The sequence below is a fragment of the Caretta caretta genome, chromosome 9, assembly GCF_965140235.1.
Source record: "Caretta caretta isolate rCarCar2 chromosome 9, rCarCar1.hap1, whole genome shotgun sequence".
Lineage (NCBI taxonomy): Eukaryota > Metazoa > Chordata > Testudines > Cheloniidae > Caretta > Caretta caretta.
In genome coordinates this window covers 73,729,174-73,746,936 of record NC_134214.1, presented here as the reverse complement: position 1 = coordinate 73,746,936, position 17,763 = coordinate 73,729,174, and the positions used below count along the sequence as shown (strand labels likewise).

General features: G+C 37.4%; 1 protein-coding gene across 4 annotated transcripts in view; it reads left to right on the top strand.

Annotated features, from left to right (window-relative positions):
* The window catches only part of DACH2 (dachshund family transcription factor 2), a 465,751-nt gene that overhangs the window by 764 nt on the left and 447,224 nt on the right, over window positions 1-17,763 (top strand). The gene's annotated exons all lie outside the window — the stretch shown is intronic.

Here is a 17,763-nt window from a genome sequence, read left to right as displayed (position 1 = left end):
GTGAGCGGCAAACTTCGCTGTCACTCCTCCCGCCCCGGCTCGGCGCCTCTCCCTGCTGGCTGCCCACTGGCAAGGGTGGGTGCTCAGCCGCCTCCAGGGAGGGTGGGTGGCAGCCCGGGCACCTTGCGCTCCTCTGGCAGCCGGAGCCCTGGGCACAGTCACGCCCGCTCCAGGGAAACTTTGTTTTCGCGGGAGTCCCAGGCTCGGGGTGGGTGGTGAGCGTGCTCCCGAGCTGCTCGTGCCAGGCCAGCCCTGAGGCTCTTCTCTGTAAACAGAGCAAAGAGCCCGCTGCCGAGCTCTCCCGAGCCCGCTGCGTCCCCTCCAGGGCTCTGAGCGCTCCCTAGCGCGCCTTGCAAGGTGCCTACAGCCCTGCAGGTTCCGTGTTAGGGAAGATGAGCGCCCAGAAGTCCAGCCTATGGTGGGGCTCCGCTGCACGGCTATACCGGACGGTCTGTTGATAACGTGCAAACTGCCACTTACCCTGTGATGGTATCTTTGAGAGAGGGTCGAGATGCAGGATGCGCCAAAACTAAGCAGTGCTTTAGAAACGGAAACCCCACGTTGGCACGTATACTCAGGTTGCGAATGGGGCAGTCTTCAGAGGATGCTTCCTTCACTTTGGCTAACTGTTAGACAAGTTTTCTGGACCGTATGGTCACCTTAAATCACCGTCTCTAACTGCAGAAGCAGTAGGAGAATGCAAATGCACTTTATGATGCTCGCTGCCAGAAGGGACTGTAGCAGAGTTAGATGGTGTAAAGGAGGCAATAAATTGTATGAAATCTGTTCTAGAGAAAGAGGAGTGATTTAGTGTAGGTGATTACACAAAATTCTTAAACTGTTGAACTTTCTTGCTGAGGTTTATTAAATCTGTGTGCCAGATAACTGCACTAAGCACGAACTTGGCAAATTATATGAAATGATTATTCACTTTCTCACAAATATAGTGTCTAGATAATCTTTCAAATGACTACATAGAAAGGACCTCAGTACTTTTTGCTTTAAGTTCTTAGCTGTATATTTTTTCTCTCACCGAGACTTATGATCTCTACTTGTTTGGGTTGTGAACATAACTTGTGATACAGAAGTTGTAAGTCTTGCAAATAAAATAATGATAGCCAAAGAACATGTGCTATATTGCCTGAGGAGTATGAGTAGTTTACAGACAAACTGTTGCTTAGTATAACTCTAGAATAATGGTACATTATTTAATCAAAGAGGTTTTACTGTTGTTATAGCCCTTGTCCTGTTGTGCTTAAATGACTAAACCCAAAAGCTGATTGTATTCATGGAAGATCCCTGCTGGGTTCTTCATACATGGGGGGTCAGAATCCTTGTTTGTGACCTCACAGTTCTTGCTTTAGAAATGATAATGATCTCATAAACAAAAAAACTCTCAAGGCTTAGTAGAAATATATAGTAAGAAGGGGTAAATTTATAAGAGAGAGAACTCTAGATGACATCCAGTAGTTCAACATTCAGCAATTTCTGAGGAAAAAACTCGGACTCATCTTTCTATCTTAACAAGAAACTTTATCTTTGCATATGCTGTTTACAAGTACATTGTTTAGGCCTGCCATGACTTACAGCAGGGAAAAGTTAACTTTCCATATTTGAAGACAGGTGGTTAGTTCTTACCACTTAGACTCTGCTATACGATGGTTTCATGTTTTAAGTAAATGCATGTACACGATGAAATTAAAAGTCTTGTTTCACTTATTTGGGGTCTAATCCTGCTTCCACTGCTATTGGCTTAAGTAAGAGCAGGTTTAGGCTTTTGATTCTTATGGTTTTTTCTCCTCATGTTGTTATGTTTTGTTCTCAATGATAAAGATGACATTTCAGATCTGCATTAATTCCATTCCTGCCTGTGTCTACGTGAACTCTATTGTTTTTCTTGCTCAGTTTCAGTTTCTCCTGCTGCGCATTTATTTCAACAAGTCGTACTCCTCTGTGACATCACAACTACTGCCATATCAAAGTTTTGATGTATAAGCAAGGGTTGTGACCACTGTATTTGAAAAAGATGGGAACAAAATTCTAAAAGGTACCTAGCATACCTTGCTTAAAATATCTTCGGCTTTTTGCAAAATATTCACAAAATCTTGGTGCCCAAACTCATATTAAAATAACATGTTTCTGAAATTTGACTGGCAAGTTGATCTCAGAAACACGTTTTTGAGCAATGCACACAAAACGACCAACTTGATTAGTGGAAATAAGTAATTGCACACAACTAAGTGGATGATACACACATGACTTGAAGATATGTGCACATTGACAAAAAATGGCTTGAGTTGCACAAAATATTGAAATAAGTGTTTATTTCAATTTGTTCTTCACCAGAATCACATGGCTGGGGCTGGAGAGGAGGTAAGATATACAAAGAGAGGCAAGGGCAGAGGAGCTCCAAATGAGAAAAGAGGAGCTGATAGATGCTGTAGGAGGGTTTGAAAGATGCAGCCAGAAGAGCCAAGAGATGCAGTCAGAAAAATATGGCTAGGGCATTGGGGAGAGAGACCAACAGGACTGAAATAAAGCGCGTACCTGTCCAAGGGCAAAAGCAACTCTCAGTTTAAAAGATTATACAGGAGAAAGCGCATGTGCCGTGTGTATAAGCCCCTTTTACCTAATTACGGAAATGAAATTTATCTTCATCTGTTTAGGGATAACTGCTACCAAGATATTTTTGAAGATATGTTTCACATTTAACGTCACCGCTGACTATCTCGCTGTTTATATGCAGTATTCTTTTCTTCTTTTGAAAATACCAATATCTGGAAATAAACTCACTGCTATCAATATGTTTTTGCATTCAGATCTACGCATGTAGTGCGTAATAGTGATTACGAGTGCATGTGAAACAAACTTTTTCCAAATGAATTATCTTAAAATTGAACGACTGCAGCTTAGCAATATTAATCGTATGGTATACTGATAATTTGCTTAACCCGACACTTAGTTTGCCGATCAAATTATTTATTGACCAGCCTAGTATACTTTATGTCCAACAATGTCTGATAAAAATAGATAAATTGTCATACGTAATGGAATTCTCTTGTCTCTTACTAGTTGTAACATATCCTGAACACTACCGTATACATTCTGTGAATTACATAATACATTTTAAAATTCATTTTGTCATACTGTGTAAAATAGTTGTATTCCTATACCTGTGATATCAGTGAAAAGTTAGAATAAAATATTTGAAGATGTGTTGTTCTACCACATTACTTAAGCATTTTATCCTGCAATTCCAAAATGTTGTACATTCCTTTTTTATCCTCTGAGTTACAAAAACAATTATATCGCAGATTACTATGTTGATTGTATTTAAAATCATGTTCAAATGCAGAGTCATACTCAAGAATTGCTGGAAATGTAATTAGATCTCATAGTTGATTTTTTTCTCTTTCTATGTTAGTGTGATTTTTAAAAACAAACAAACAAACAACTTATTTCCAACTTTGCATTTTGTGCTTTTGCATTAGAATGAAAAATATCGCTGTGTAGATTAATCAAAGAATGGACATATTTAACTCTTTTTTTTCTCACTCTTTGTCTCTGACACAGTATTTTTTTAATTGAACTTGTCTAGAGAGTTCTTAAGAATTATAGAGAAATGCATCTACAAGTGAAAGTTTTGGTTGGGGATTTTTCCTCCCTACCACCAAAGTGAGGATTTTTTGTGTGGTATAATGTTGTACACACATCACCATAAACAATGTTCTTAGCCTTAGTTGTCATTAGCCATCATTATATAATTTATTTTTAGGAACCATGAAATAAAACTTTTACCTTCTCATAAGTCAGTTCATTGTAAGTAGCAACTTCGAGAATGAGTGAGTCTTTTTACAAAGCCCTAATTAAGAAATAATTTATGATATTTTGGAAGATTACTCAAATCAGAGAACAACTGATTAATTCTAATTGTAGCATTATAAAGTTTATTCTAAGATTTTAAAGCAAAAGATGTATAATGTGGTTGTGTTATAACAACTTAATATACAATTACAGTAAGAACATTTGTACAAGAATGTATAATAGACCCTTAAAATCACAATTACATATGTATGATTCATATCCAACCAATGGAATATTTTCATAAGATTCTTCTGGGCATTTTTATTAGATGAATGCTGTAGTCTGTTGTGGTAGTACTGCTCTGGGTTGTCTGGTGAACATATAGTAAAATATTTCACATGAGAAAGTGTTTTCAGGTAAAGGGAACTACAGAGCAACACATGGCTGATTTTCTGTGACAAATTTAAAGTATTTTGTTAAGCTAATATTTTGTATTACTTTGGCTTGTTCACAAACAATTAAAGACTTTAGAAATGAATCTATGCAGTAAATGCAGACGTTTTATTTCATGGCATAATGAGGGTCTAGTCATTTTGTCTATTAAAAGCAAACCCATAGTCAACAATGCTCTAGTCTTTTATTAGAAGAATGATGTCAAGATTATAATTAAAGCAATCCAGTCATGTGCCACTGCACAGAGCTTCCATGTGTATATTGATTTTAAATGTACACTTACGCTTCCATAAACTACTTTGCCTTTGCCTAAGTAAATATTTTGTGTTAATTCATACTTGCCAAAAACTTGTTAGTTTAGGAGGTGACGTTATATTAAATTAAAAATAATCAATTTTCTGTTTTTTTTTTTCTTTTGTGGACAGGAGATTTATTTAAAACATTTTATTGATGGTTCTTGCTCGTGTAGTGGACTTTGTCGGGATACAGAAAGAGATCTTTTTTCCATTTTAAAAGGAAATTACTGATACCTTTTTGGAAAAATAACTAAGATGAACATCTTTGGACTTTTGAAGTTATCTTATTTGTCACAAAATCCTTGGCTTTTGTAAAAATGCTTCTCATAGGCAAATCTAATCTGAAGAAACCACAATCAAAATTCTTTACTTTTCTGGTAGCAGTAGAGCTTTCCATCTGTAGCATAATTGGCTTTTTCCAAAAGATGAACATTTAATAGTTTTCCTGTCTACATTTATTTAAATTTTCTAGTGTAACTTCTTCAAATTGAAAATACTGTGTTTCTGGAGCAAAGACAAAAAAGCAAAACAATTAGGTATTAATGATATTCTTGTTGCATATTCAAAAGGTCTTTGCAAGCATTTCTTCTCCTTTTCCCTTTTCACCATCTCAACTGCAGAACTCTTCACTGTCACTTCAAATCACACAATTCTAAAAAGATAAAACAACATTTAAACTCATTTGCTTTGGGAAAGAAATAGAGCATTTGCACCCAATAAGCCTGATTGTGGAACTGCATGCAAATTGTGTTTTGATTTATCTCTTTTGCACTTTTTTCCATTTGAATTGATCTTGCATTAATTTTGCCAGGCGGCTCTGTGAGGCTGCAGATGTTGCCCTGTGTTTAATAAATCAATGAGACAGATCTGAATGAATCACTTCAGATGGATTCTCTGCTCGGTTTGATGTCTAGATGTTATTCTTAGCTTGTTATCATGACAGATGCATTAATGTTCCCATACACTGCCAGCAATGTCAAAGAGATTGAAGCTTTTAAAGTGGCAGTATCCCCCTTTTTCAGTTCGGTTAGAATAACTAAATTATATTTTTGCCCTGTTCCAAAAAGACAAACTTAATCAAAGGATTAATCTAGGGAAAATATTAATCTTCCGATCACCCTGTAATACAACGTTAAACATTTATAATTTCATACTGAATGATTAATTATTGTAAAATGGTGGAAATCAATATTAAAATCTAAATGTAGCATAGTTCTTTAATAGTGTAACCATTTTCTCAACATTAATATTTCATTGTAACAAGAATGACCAAAATAAATAAGACTGAGACACATTGAAAGTGTCACTATAAATAGAATATAATTGTGTCCAAATTGATTAGAGGATGGAATTAGTTTTTTAATTCTTAGTAATGCATTAAATCCAAAAGAAATGTAGCTTGGTTTAACATTTGTTTGATGCAGAAGAGGAAGCAACTTGTCTGTTGTGCTTCCATTACTGCTTCACCTTTTATTGCTGAAAATATTACAAAAGTTGTTGATCACAGTTTATTTCTGGTCCACGTAGTCAGGTATCCACTATCTTGGAGTAGAATCCATGGATCACAGATCATAAAATAGGTTGGAGTATTCTGACTTCCACCGACTATTTTAAATTCTAAAAAAGCTTATGTAAAGCATAAAAAGTCCCAGTTATTACACTGTAATTTATCTTCCCAACTACATTAAACATAGTTATAGTGTTATGTTATTTTTTTAATGGCATTCCTTGTTTTCTCTTTAATAGGTAAATTAATATCTTGTGATTTGTTGTGAACCTGTGAGATGCATCAGTCTAATCTCTGTCAACTTTATCACTTTAACCTTATTTCTATCTCTTTTATGTTAACATTTTATTTTTATAAATGACTAATCATGTACAAATGTATATATTTAAAAAACTTTTTATTTTCCTTTCATTAAGTCTTTTGAGGGTAAGCGGGAAAAATCGGCTGTTACAGATGTAGTTTTATGTTTGCCTTTTTAGCATTCTTGCTACAGCAGTTCCAGTTTGATAAAGGAAACTGTATGTAATAAAAATATGCAGTATATGCAAATAACCTGATGCTTTAACATTGTTACATGTACCTTTATTTGTCCAATATATCAATGTGTGGTGTAGCATTAAACTTACAAAGCTTCCAGAAGTCACCAGCTCTACCTTAATGAAATTATACTCTGTATGGGCTGCTCTTGGGTACGTGTGCGCTTTTTGAAGGGTAAGCTTATAGTGAACTTCAGTACAATTGAGGCCCAGAGCAAAAAATCTTTGTCAGGGAATTGTATTGCTTACTGGATAGCCTTGGAATGAGTGATCATTGCTTATTTTTAAATATTTTATAACAATTGTGTGAATAATTTTTGCTAGGGAAATCTGCAGGTGTTGGATCCTGGCTGAACAAATTTTACAAATTGGAATTCTAATTATGTCAGAACAGTTTGTCAGCGCCCACATTAAAAGACGTTGAGGCCTAGTCTTAAAGACCATATTTGGATTTTGCTCAGGTGAACGTCTCATTGAGATCAGTGCAAGTGTGCCAGAACAAGGGCTGAGTAAGAATTTATTTATACATATTGCTAGTATACGAGCCTTTGTCTTCAGAATTGGGTCCTAATGCTAAAACTTTCATTTGATTTCCTTTCTGCAAGTGATAAGTCTGTTAAGTATCAAGGAAAAAATTGGCTTGTACATGTATTTCTTCTTAGAAAGTACCATAAATAATTTTGGGCCTGATCTTTCTTCCACAGAACTAAGGATCTTTATTCTTTGCTCTGCAGATTCTTGCATTAATATGATTTTTAAATTATTTGAAGTTACGAACAAAAATGTACACCTTTAAATCGAAAATATTTGTCTAACCAATAGAATCCTGACAGGCACCCTTGCTTCCTTTTTTTTGGCAGAGTTCTTTGTGTGATTATTCTTCAGCTTAATAAAACTTATTATGTAAATGGAGATAGCACAAAAAGCACAATTTTTAACACATCTTTATCTGAAGTACTCTAATAATAATAAACAGTAATGGCAACAAGAAAAAACAATGAAATGTACAAATGGCAATCTATATGATGTTAACATTCACAATCTGAGATTCCTTAGAGTGTTTTGAAAAGTACATTAGAGATATTGTTGTACTATGACATTTTTCTTTCAGTGTAAATTAAGGCAAGATTTTTATATGTTACAATTAAACATGAATTACCAAGTACAACAAGCACACTAGTATATAATGATTCTTAGTGATTTAGATTTATCCTGCTTGATATTAGAACTGTCCCTTGGGGCAGTGCACTTTTGATCTTGATTCCCTATTGGTAAAGCATGGTTATCCAAAGTGACTTGGTGATAGGCATTTTTTCTCTCATTCTACAACCTGTGAATTAGAAACATTGATACCTATTAAGTAGCGCACTTTGTAACCTGCCCTGAAATGTTCCAAAATACCAATCCTAATGAAACTTATATTCACATGCATTTCTCTCTTCCTTGGTGGCATAGCTAGGTTGCCTTTTTTATTTATGTGTATGTGTGTTCATATATATAAAAAATTTACTGTCACACGCAATCTTAGGGAGATTACATTTCCTGTGGCGGTACATTATTTTGACCTGTTAAGCCTGTTTTGCTTGTTAGTGTATTTGTCAGAGCCTCCTTGATTCAGTTATAAATACTGCCCCCCCTCCCCAAGTACAAAGAATCAAAACAAATGAGTAGCACCAATTTTATTGTCGTACAATGATTTTTAAGCAAGTTTGCTTGTTATAATGTAGTGTGTATTTTAAGGTCTAAAATGTTCAGTTTCAGTTGTGTCTGATGATCTTACCAAGTTTCTGGCAGCTGATATCTGGTAGCAGCATTTAAGCTACATTTAGTCTATCTGCTATTTAAGTGATGGGTTAAAAAGAAAAAAGTAATATTGATTGGTCTCTGGATTAAAGTTTGAAATCGACAACAACCTGAACACAAAAGGCTTTTTTTATGATTTCTCAGCTTGCCATTGATCTACCAGTTTTATTGCACTCATTATTTATTAAAAGAATTTGCAAGCTAAACATAACGTTAAGCTAGTTTGCACACAGGGACCGCACTTAGGAAATTGAATGGAAATTGCATTAGAGATGAACATCTGTGCTATTTTTCCACTCATGTGTTTATGGGTTTGTATAAAAGGTGTATTGGATTAACAGTTATAACCATTATAGCTTGCAGCAATATGTTAGACACTGAGCATTTAGTTGTTATTTAGAAGGAAGTCTCTTTTTTGCTTATCTTAAAGGTATGGTAATACCATCATAGACAATGTTTTGATTATCTTATTCTTTGTTAATGCATCTGTTACAGTTTATTCATGTATAAAACTCAAGATATCTGACAATATTATGCATCTGATATATTACCGTTGCAGCCTAAGGCTGTATTATTAATTTATTTAATTGAAGGTTTCTGGTAACACTATTAACTAAAGGATTGCAGTATGAGTAGTTTACACATCACCAAATACTGACATAAAATATGGTCTTGTTTTATATTTATAATATACAGCATATACATATGCATAATGTAAATTTTGACAACTTTATCTAGCAATTCAGATGACTTGCTGTCCTTCTTAATCTGAATCATTTCTATGACACTTTGCAGCAGCAAACCCAGTGAAAATCTTAAATATTTTGAGATCCTTTTCCCTTCAGTATACATGTCTAATTGTCCTCAGTACTAGTAAAAATTATATGTGGCACATCAGAATGGACCCCCTAGAGGTTTGGGATCATCTTCTATAATACAGTGTTGTTTGTGTTATCCTTTTGAAATAAAGAGCTGTAATAACTAGTACGGGGTGCAGGGATATTTTTAGATATCAGTTTTAAAATAGAGTGAAATAATGCAATAGTGGCTTCAGGGTTCTTTGAATTAAAAAGTATATTTTTAGAAGTAAACTATTTCAGGTTTATTTAGTTTTTAAAAATATGTGCAGTCAGTTACATTTATGATTGGAATGAGTTTAAGTGCATCATCACTTGCATCATCAATGCATATTCCCTTTTGTTGCTGTACTCAGTAGTCCACATCTCACTGGCCCATCAGATTGGTAACTCTTCAGAGTATCCCATGTCAAGTAGGAGAAATGGCTCTGTTCTTCATGTCAGAAGATTATGTTGACCCTTTTTGCCTCCTCTTGGAGAAATGACCCACTTCTTCACTTAATACTGTAAACGGGGGCTGTATTTCTCAATATCAAGAACAACTGAGTTCCTCAGGAAGAAAAATCCAGTGCTTTTGGCCTTTTTTCTGTTTAATTTTGTGAACATTGTTAGTGCTCCTTGTCATTTTTGCTCCCAGCCCCAGTCCCCCTGTGATCAGTTTTCAGATACTATCACATAACACATCTGAACCTATAAAGAAATTTAGGTAGAAATTGGATTTAAGGTCTAATTGAAATTTGCATCAGTGGGGATGTGGTTTGTTAATCCGTTGTAATGGGACCTATATATGTACATACAGAATTAGAATACTCAAAAAGAAAATAAAAGCCATCTCCCCAGTTCCATTACTGTGTGAGAGATTCCTAGGAATACTCCAGAAACTAACTTCAGGACCCCTGCAAAAGATTGTAATTTAAGGATATTTCATATATTGTGTGTGGGCACATAATGAAAATAGAATTTTCAGCACATACCTTTATTTTTCATTATACCTATCCTGTGGATTTGTCTAAAAATGACTGTATATATGTATTCTCACTATGTCTTTTCCTTAATTACACCAATCCTCAGAACCTTAGTCATGTTTTTGTCTGTTTACCAAGTTTCCAGGAAAAGTGAAATTAAAACAAAACACTTAATTTTGATTAGTTTAGTAATTAATAATGATCTTACTACCACGAGCAAATAGAAAGCAAATAGAAAGCTTAGTCCAGTATACTTAGACAACACAGGGTGGTACACTGTGGTGTGGACGTTGAGATGATCACATTACATGGCAATAATGAAGCCATGAATATATGCCAAGCCAACCTTCTAATATTTAAAATTGAGAAGAAATATCTTTGTACCCCTTCTGCCCCCCAAATTACTTGCTAAATTTCTGAGGACATGCATGTTGATGAAATAGTGTGGGTTTTGTTTCCAAGGGGGAATGAGTGTAGAAAACGCATTCAGTTCTGACCACAAAGAAGTCTATTGTATCTTTTTATAACAACCCAAATCCCTGCATTAGAACGAGTTAGTTACTTCAATGTAATAATGACACAGGTGTTCAACATAGAAAAAATTAAAATATTTTGAGAACAGTAAATATACTATACTGAATCCATGTACTATAAGTGGATTTTAAACTATTGCATATTATGCATTTGGTAGTGGATAAATGCCGGTCATACTACTTTTGCCCTGCAGCAGGCTCAGACTTTGACTACTGGACTTGATTTTTTAACAATAAATACCATCACAAAGGACCTGCTGCAGGCAAACATGAACTCTATTGGGTTTTGCAAAGTTCTTGGACATATTTCATACTTCATAGCTCTGGAGGTGGCTTTATTGTCTTGGGGATATATTTTCCTTAGAATGCATGTGTGTAGTTAGTTCCTATCCAACTTAAAAAGTTATGATCACACATTGTGCTCGTTAAAACACTGTTGAAAAATAGAAATTAGAAAGGCTTTTAACTTTTCATCCTCCTTGATTCTACTTTCTCTCCATTTCGGAACGTACAGGTAGATCGCTATAATCAAAATGGTGGCAGATATAAAACAAGAGAATATGAAATCGGAACAAAACCTTGAACAATAACCTAACATCAAAAGCACATATCATTTAAAAAAAAAAAGAATTGTGCTTTCTCTAGCTGATGAGCATATTACTGAAACAGCAGGCTTTTTGTAGATAAAGTGTATTGGTTTTCTGTGGCACTTGTAGTATCTGAGGGCTTCACAAACGTTGAATTAATATTGCCTTACAGCCTCATGTTAGGTAGGGAAGTATTACTATCCCTGTTTTGCAGAAAGGAACTGAGGCACACAGGTAATAAGTGATTTGCCATCATCATACAGGAAGTCTGTAGAAGATCTAAGAACAGAACTCAGATTTCTTGAATTTCAGGTCAGTGCCTTCACCACAAGATCATCCTTTCTCTCTATCAAGCTTTCTATTATAAGACCAGGTTTTTTTTTTTCAGCTGAAATTTCTCAAAATTGCTCTCTCTCCAGGGAAAAGTATTTTGGGGGCATTTCACGTTAATCAGGCATGATATTCTGAATAAATGAGTTTAAAAACTAAGTGTTTTGAGCTTTGAAAAATCTTGACTTTTTTCTGGAACTGTGTATTTCCAAAACTCCTTAACCTAGAAACTCTAAATTTTATTCATTCAGCCTCACTGAGCATTGTGTCTGTTTAGTATTTTGCATGATTTTAAAGATTTATTTCTTGTTTGTAGTACCTATAAAAATTTAAATTTGGCTGCCTCTCTCCAGTGGATTTTACAAATTTGGCTGGCAGTTGGTCAAAACTTTGGGGCATGTGTTTTGTAGATTACCCTTAGTTAGGAAATGTACAGGACTTAATGGAGTTTTCATAGTTCAGAATACAGTATTGGGCTGTGGGGATGGATTTTAAGAATTCTGTAAGTTCTAAAGCACAAGAAGGAAGGTGGAGTCTGGAACAGAAGACAGAACCCTTGTCAGATGTACTCTGATGCAGATATTACAGGAGAGCATGGCGAGTTTATAAATCCTTAAATACATCTTTTCTGTAGAATGTATGTAGACACTCCATCTCCTATACATTGTCCAATTTATTCCTTGACCAAGGTTGTGAAGCACGTTAATGTATGTGTTTTAAACGTTAGCTCTGCAAAAGGCTACAGCCCTGGCAGAGTTTAGAAACTGTGCTGGTGTATGGCTCTGATTTCTGTCAGCCTAACAGCTCAAGTTATTGGCGATTACAGGCTCTGCTGGTGTGGTATTTGGTTTGAATACCATGTTTTGTGTTTCACTGAATGGTAGCTGCTTTTTGTATTGCACCTATAATTATAGCCATGTACATAATCTGCTATATGTTTTTCTGACCATCTGTAGCATGTTTGTACGTATCAACATTGTAAATCTTTTCTAAAATGCTGAAGTCATCAATTGGAAACATGAATATCAACCGCACTCTTGCTGATAGCCCCTTTTAACCCTGCCATTGATATGGAATGTCATGTGAATCCCTGTGGTCAGGAGACAAATTTCTGCCATCCTTGAACTGGTATCCTTAGGAGGCCATAACTCCTCCTCACAGCATTCATTAAAGAGAGGAAGATGGGCCATAGAAGATCACATGCAGCATGCAGTTTACTGGTGGGCAGTTGCCATACCAGCATCATCCATATCAGCTCCTGGAGAAAGATAATGGAAAGGAGCTGGATTAACTGTAGAAGCCACCAAGCTCACTGGCCACCTGCCACCAAGCCTGGTGCCATCTACAAGGTCACAGCAGATCTTATTATTTAATACTTTAAAAAAAAGAAAAACAGCCCTGCATACAGCGATATAATTCTATTGTGAGATTCTGGCGATATCAGAAAGTAAGATAATGGAGTGTGTTTGTTTAATTTCTTTCATTGAGCTGTTGCAGATATGTTATTTTCTTATTCAGTTAGAACGTTTCTTCTCAAGACATGGGCTACATTTTTAAACAAGAGTGTAATGGGCACTCCCACCAACATGAATGTGTACCCTTTGCACATGCAAATCCCCACATTTGTACAAGTTCTCACTAACGTGCAAATACCTGTTTTCCTCATGCAAATGTGGGATTCTTCGTGCACAAGTGCATCCTTTGTTGCACCTTTGCCTGAAAACATGATTCTATTTGTTTACATCTTATATAAAAGAAAACCCTTTTAGTGTTGATGTCACTTTAACAAGCCTGTATGTGATGCTTGCTGCTCTAGGGATTTCAGTAATTATATATTTTATAATTGTTTTAAATGCACTATGAATATTTTAACTCACACTTAATAGTGCAAGATTAATTGCATAGTTCTGTGAGTGATTGCACCTGCCCATTCCACTGTAGATGTGTGTACACTGATTGCATGGTTGTTGGAGATTTTTTTTTTTCCACTTGGTGGTTCCTGTCAGGGCACTGTGAGCGGCCTCTGCTGCATCGTGCTATTGCATGCAAGTAGAAAGGGTGGAGCCACCACCAACCCTGCTCAGTTCCTTCTTATCTCCCATGAATATTGGAGTGTGTGTTCCTTGTAATTGCAAGTCCTTCCCTCCTTCTTCTTGTATATACTACCAGTTTTACTGGATTAGAGTAGTTTATAAAATTTTAGATAGATTTAGAGTTAAGTTTTAGTTTTTAAGACTTTGGCTTCACAGGTCCTCACTTGGGTCCTGGTCCTGGTAATGGGGTCATGCCTCAGTAGAGGCATGCTGGAGTGTGCTCAGAGAGGAAGCATGCCCCGAGATGGTGCTCAGGTCAAAGGGGGTCATTTATTCTGGAGTCTGGGTTGGGCCTTTTGAGACCAATCCCAGAAGTGACTGCAGCTACTTTGTTGGTTCAACCATTGGCACCTCAGATTCAGGATTTGTTCTTAGTACTGTCTACACTGGAGGCTTATGCTGTAGTTTGGGAGATGCTAAACCTCTTGGTAGCGGTAGTGCACACATCTACAGTGGAACCGACACACGCGATACATCTAGAAGACCAACAGTTACAGAAAAGGTTAGTCACTGCTAACTACAATGAAGTAGCAGAAGAAGTGAACTTAGAAAGTTCCACCACTGCTTCTAGTACCATAGATAGAAAATATAGATTTCAGTGTACTCTCACTGAAGTCAACAAGTCGTGCCATTGAACTCAGGGCTCTGTATGGAGTATCACAACTGTGGTCTTCAACCTTAAAACACTGAAAACAGTGGGAGTCTTTTAATGGAGTTTAATGGGCTTTGGATCAGAGGATGTAAATAGAAGAATAAATGCTTTTTCAATACTTAGAATACGTTTTAGATGAAAGAAACATACATGGAAGGTTTTTTAAGACAAGTGTTATTAAAAACATGTTACTAATAGGAATGTTAAAATTAAGTTCTGTGAGTTGAGAGGCAAAATGTCTAAGATTATCTAGTTTCAGAGTAACAGCCGTGTTAGTCTGTATTCGCAAAAAGAAAAGGAGTACTTGTAGCACCTTAGAGACTAACCAATTTATTTGAGCATGAGCTTTCGTGAGCTACAGCTCACTTCATCAGATGTATACCGTGGAAACTGCCAGTGAAACTGCTGATGAAGTGAGCTGTAGCTCACGAAAGCTCATGCTCAAATAAATTGGTTAGTCTCTAAGGTGCTACAAGTACTCCTTTTCTTTTTAAGATTATCTAGAAGTGTAGCAACGCTGTATTCCCTTCCCCCAAAAGGGGCCACTTAACTGTGTGATGGGAAGCCAGCCACCCTGCCCCACTCCCTACTAAGTGCCAGTCAACCCCCCTGAACTTGTAAGGAGCACTTGCCTTTCCTCCTCTGGATCAGGCTGTTGCTGCTCCAGGCTTCCTTCTCCCACTGTACAAGCTCCTGCATATGGAATGGGATGGGGAGCTCAGCTATATCCTCAACCCCTAGTCCCCTAAGGGATCTGCTCACCTCCCTTAGCCAAGGAAAAACCTTTGCTACACAGCCACACTAGTTGAAATTTGGGAAGTTAAGGCACAGCCCAGTGTGGCTGTGGCCAAGATTCCAATGAAAATTAGGGAATCTGGGGCACAGCCCAGTGTTGCTATAGCTAGGATCCCTGCCAAAATCCCTATCCAACACGTGTGCAGCAGCTGGCAGTCTGCAGCCTGCAACAGATGACTCCTTACAGTGGTTGGCCCTGGATTTTGGGGAATACTTCATTCAAGGGTTACTGACTCCTAGCACCTATTGAGGTAGGGTAGAGAGAGGAAACTGCTCCTGGGGAAGGAGCATCATGTTAGCTCAGAAGAGCGGAAATGGTTTCCTCCATATTCACATAGCCTAGGGGTAGAGACAAACCCCCAGGGAGGCATCCCATAGCAAGGGGTGAGGGGCTCATGAATCCCTTCCCCACCTGATGCTGGGTAATTAAAACCCAGGTGTAACAGCTTACTTAAAACCAGGTTTGCAAGTGGTGGGCCACCTGGGTACACATTTGTTTTCAGAAAGGGTCGATTCAAAAGAAGATACAAGTGAGTTGACTTCATTGCACACTGGGTTTGCTTGTCCGGAGACAAGGTAGAGATGGGCAGGTATCTCTATTCCATATTAATAAACTGGGAGACTTTTTTTAGGAGTTAGCTAGAACGGAGGCATCCAAGATTACTTTGCATGAACTACAAGCTTGGCCATCTTTAGTTTCACACGCCAGGTAGTGCCCTTGGGATGGGTGTTTTATGCTTGGTGGCCTCCTCAGTCAAAGCCAGACCCCAATTTTTTGAGGGAAAATTAAGAGGTGGAGCTTTTGAGCGTTGGACAGTATTTTAGTCAGTGCAATAGGGTTTCCTTGAAGGGAGGATGGGGTACAGGAGTCAGACCTGAAAGTTGAGTGGTACTCATTGGATCTGGGAAGGGATGAGAGCATAATCCTATGGGAGCTCTTTCCCATTCTAGTGGTGGTGACTACCTATAAGAATGAAGTCCAGGGCAAGGGAGGCAATTCAGGCAGGGGTCCTCATTGGTAATGGCCAGTTCTTCAAATCACTCAGAATATGAGTGGGTGGAATTTAAGAGTTGGTGCAGGGAACCAGTGAGGAGCCCATTCGGATACAGCGAGACCAAGGGCAGCTTAGTTCTTTTATTGACCAATTTTGTCTTAATGCAAAGAAATTAGCATTTGGAACATTCATAAGAACATAAGAATGGCCATACTGGGTCAGACCAAAGGACCATCCAGCCCAGTATCCTGTCTACTGACAGTGGCCAATGCCATTAATGGACTTAACATCCATGAATTTATCCAGTTCTCTTTCAAACCCTGTTATAGTCCTAGCGTTCACAACCTCTTCAGGCAAGGAGTTCCACAGGTTGACTGTGCGCTGAGTGAAGAAAAACTTCCTTTTATTTGTTTTAAACCTGCTATTCATTAATTTCATTTGGTGGCCCCTAGTTCTTATATTATGGGAACAAGTAAATAACGTTTCCTTATTCACTTTCTCCACACAACTCATGATTTTATAAACCTCTATCATATCCCCTCTTAGTCTCCTCTTTTCCAATGTGAAAAGTCCTAGCCTCTTTAATCTCTCCTCATATGGGACCCGTTCCAAACCCCTAATAATTTTAGTTGCCCTTTTCTGAACCTTTTCTAGTGCCAGTATATCTTTTTTGAGATGAAGGGACCACATCTATACACAGTATTCAAGATATGGGCTTACCATGGATTTATATAAGGGCAATAAGATATTCTCCGTCTTATTCTCTGTCCCTTTTTTAATTATTCCTAACATCCCGTTTGCTTTTTTGACTGCCGCTGCACACTGCGTGGACGTCTTCAGAGAACTATCCACGATGACTCCAAGATGTTTCTCCTGATTAGTTGTAGCTAAATTAGCCCCCATCATATTGTACTTTAGTTGGGGTTATTTTTTCCAATGAGCATTACTTTATACTTATCCACATTAAATTTCATTTGCCATTTTGTTGCCCAATCACTCAGTTTTGTGAGATCTTTTTGAAGTTCTTCACAGTCTGCTTTGGTCTTAACTATGTTGAGCACATGTATATTTGGAAGTGTGGGGGAATTTACTCCACTTCTCCATCAGGGTTAATGAGGAGTTTGGCAAGGAAGAATTTAGATAGGGCTTTGGCATATGGAAATCTGACTCCCTGTTTCTCAGAGTGTCAAAAAACTAATTGAGAGGGCAAGGTGGGTCATAGTGCTTCAAGAATGTGGGGAAGCTGGGGTTGGTTGAAGGGATGGTCTCTACCGGTGTTAATAAAGGCTTAAGCAAGGAGGGATTTTGATAGGGCTTTGGAATTAATGGATCTGCAGTTGGTAGGAGGGACTTGACACCTGACTTGCAGGGTATCAGCAACCAATTAAAAGATGACAAGGAGAGTTATAATATACAAGAATGTGGGGGCGGCTAGGATTTGCTTAGTTGAAGCAGCATAGACTTGCTTATTGTATGTGCCACTGTTTTCTCATGGGGAAAAGAGTTACAGTAGAACCTCCAAGTTACAAACACTTCGGGAATGGAGGTTGTTCGTAA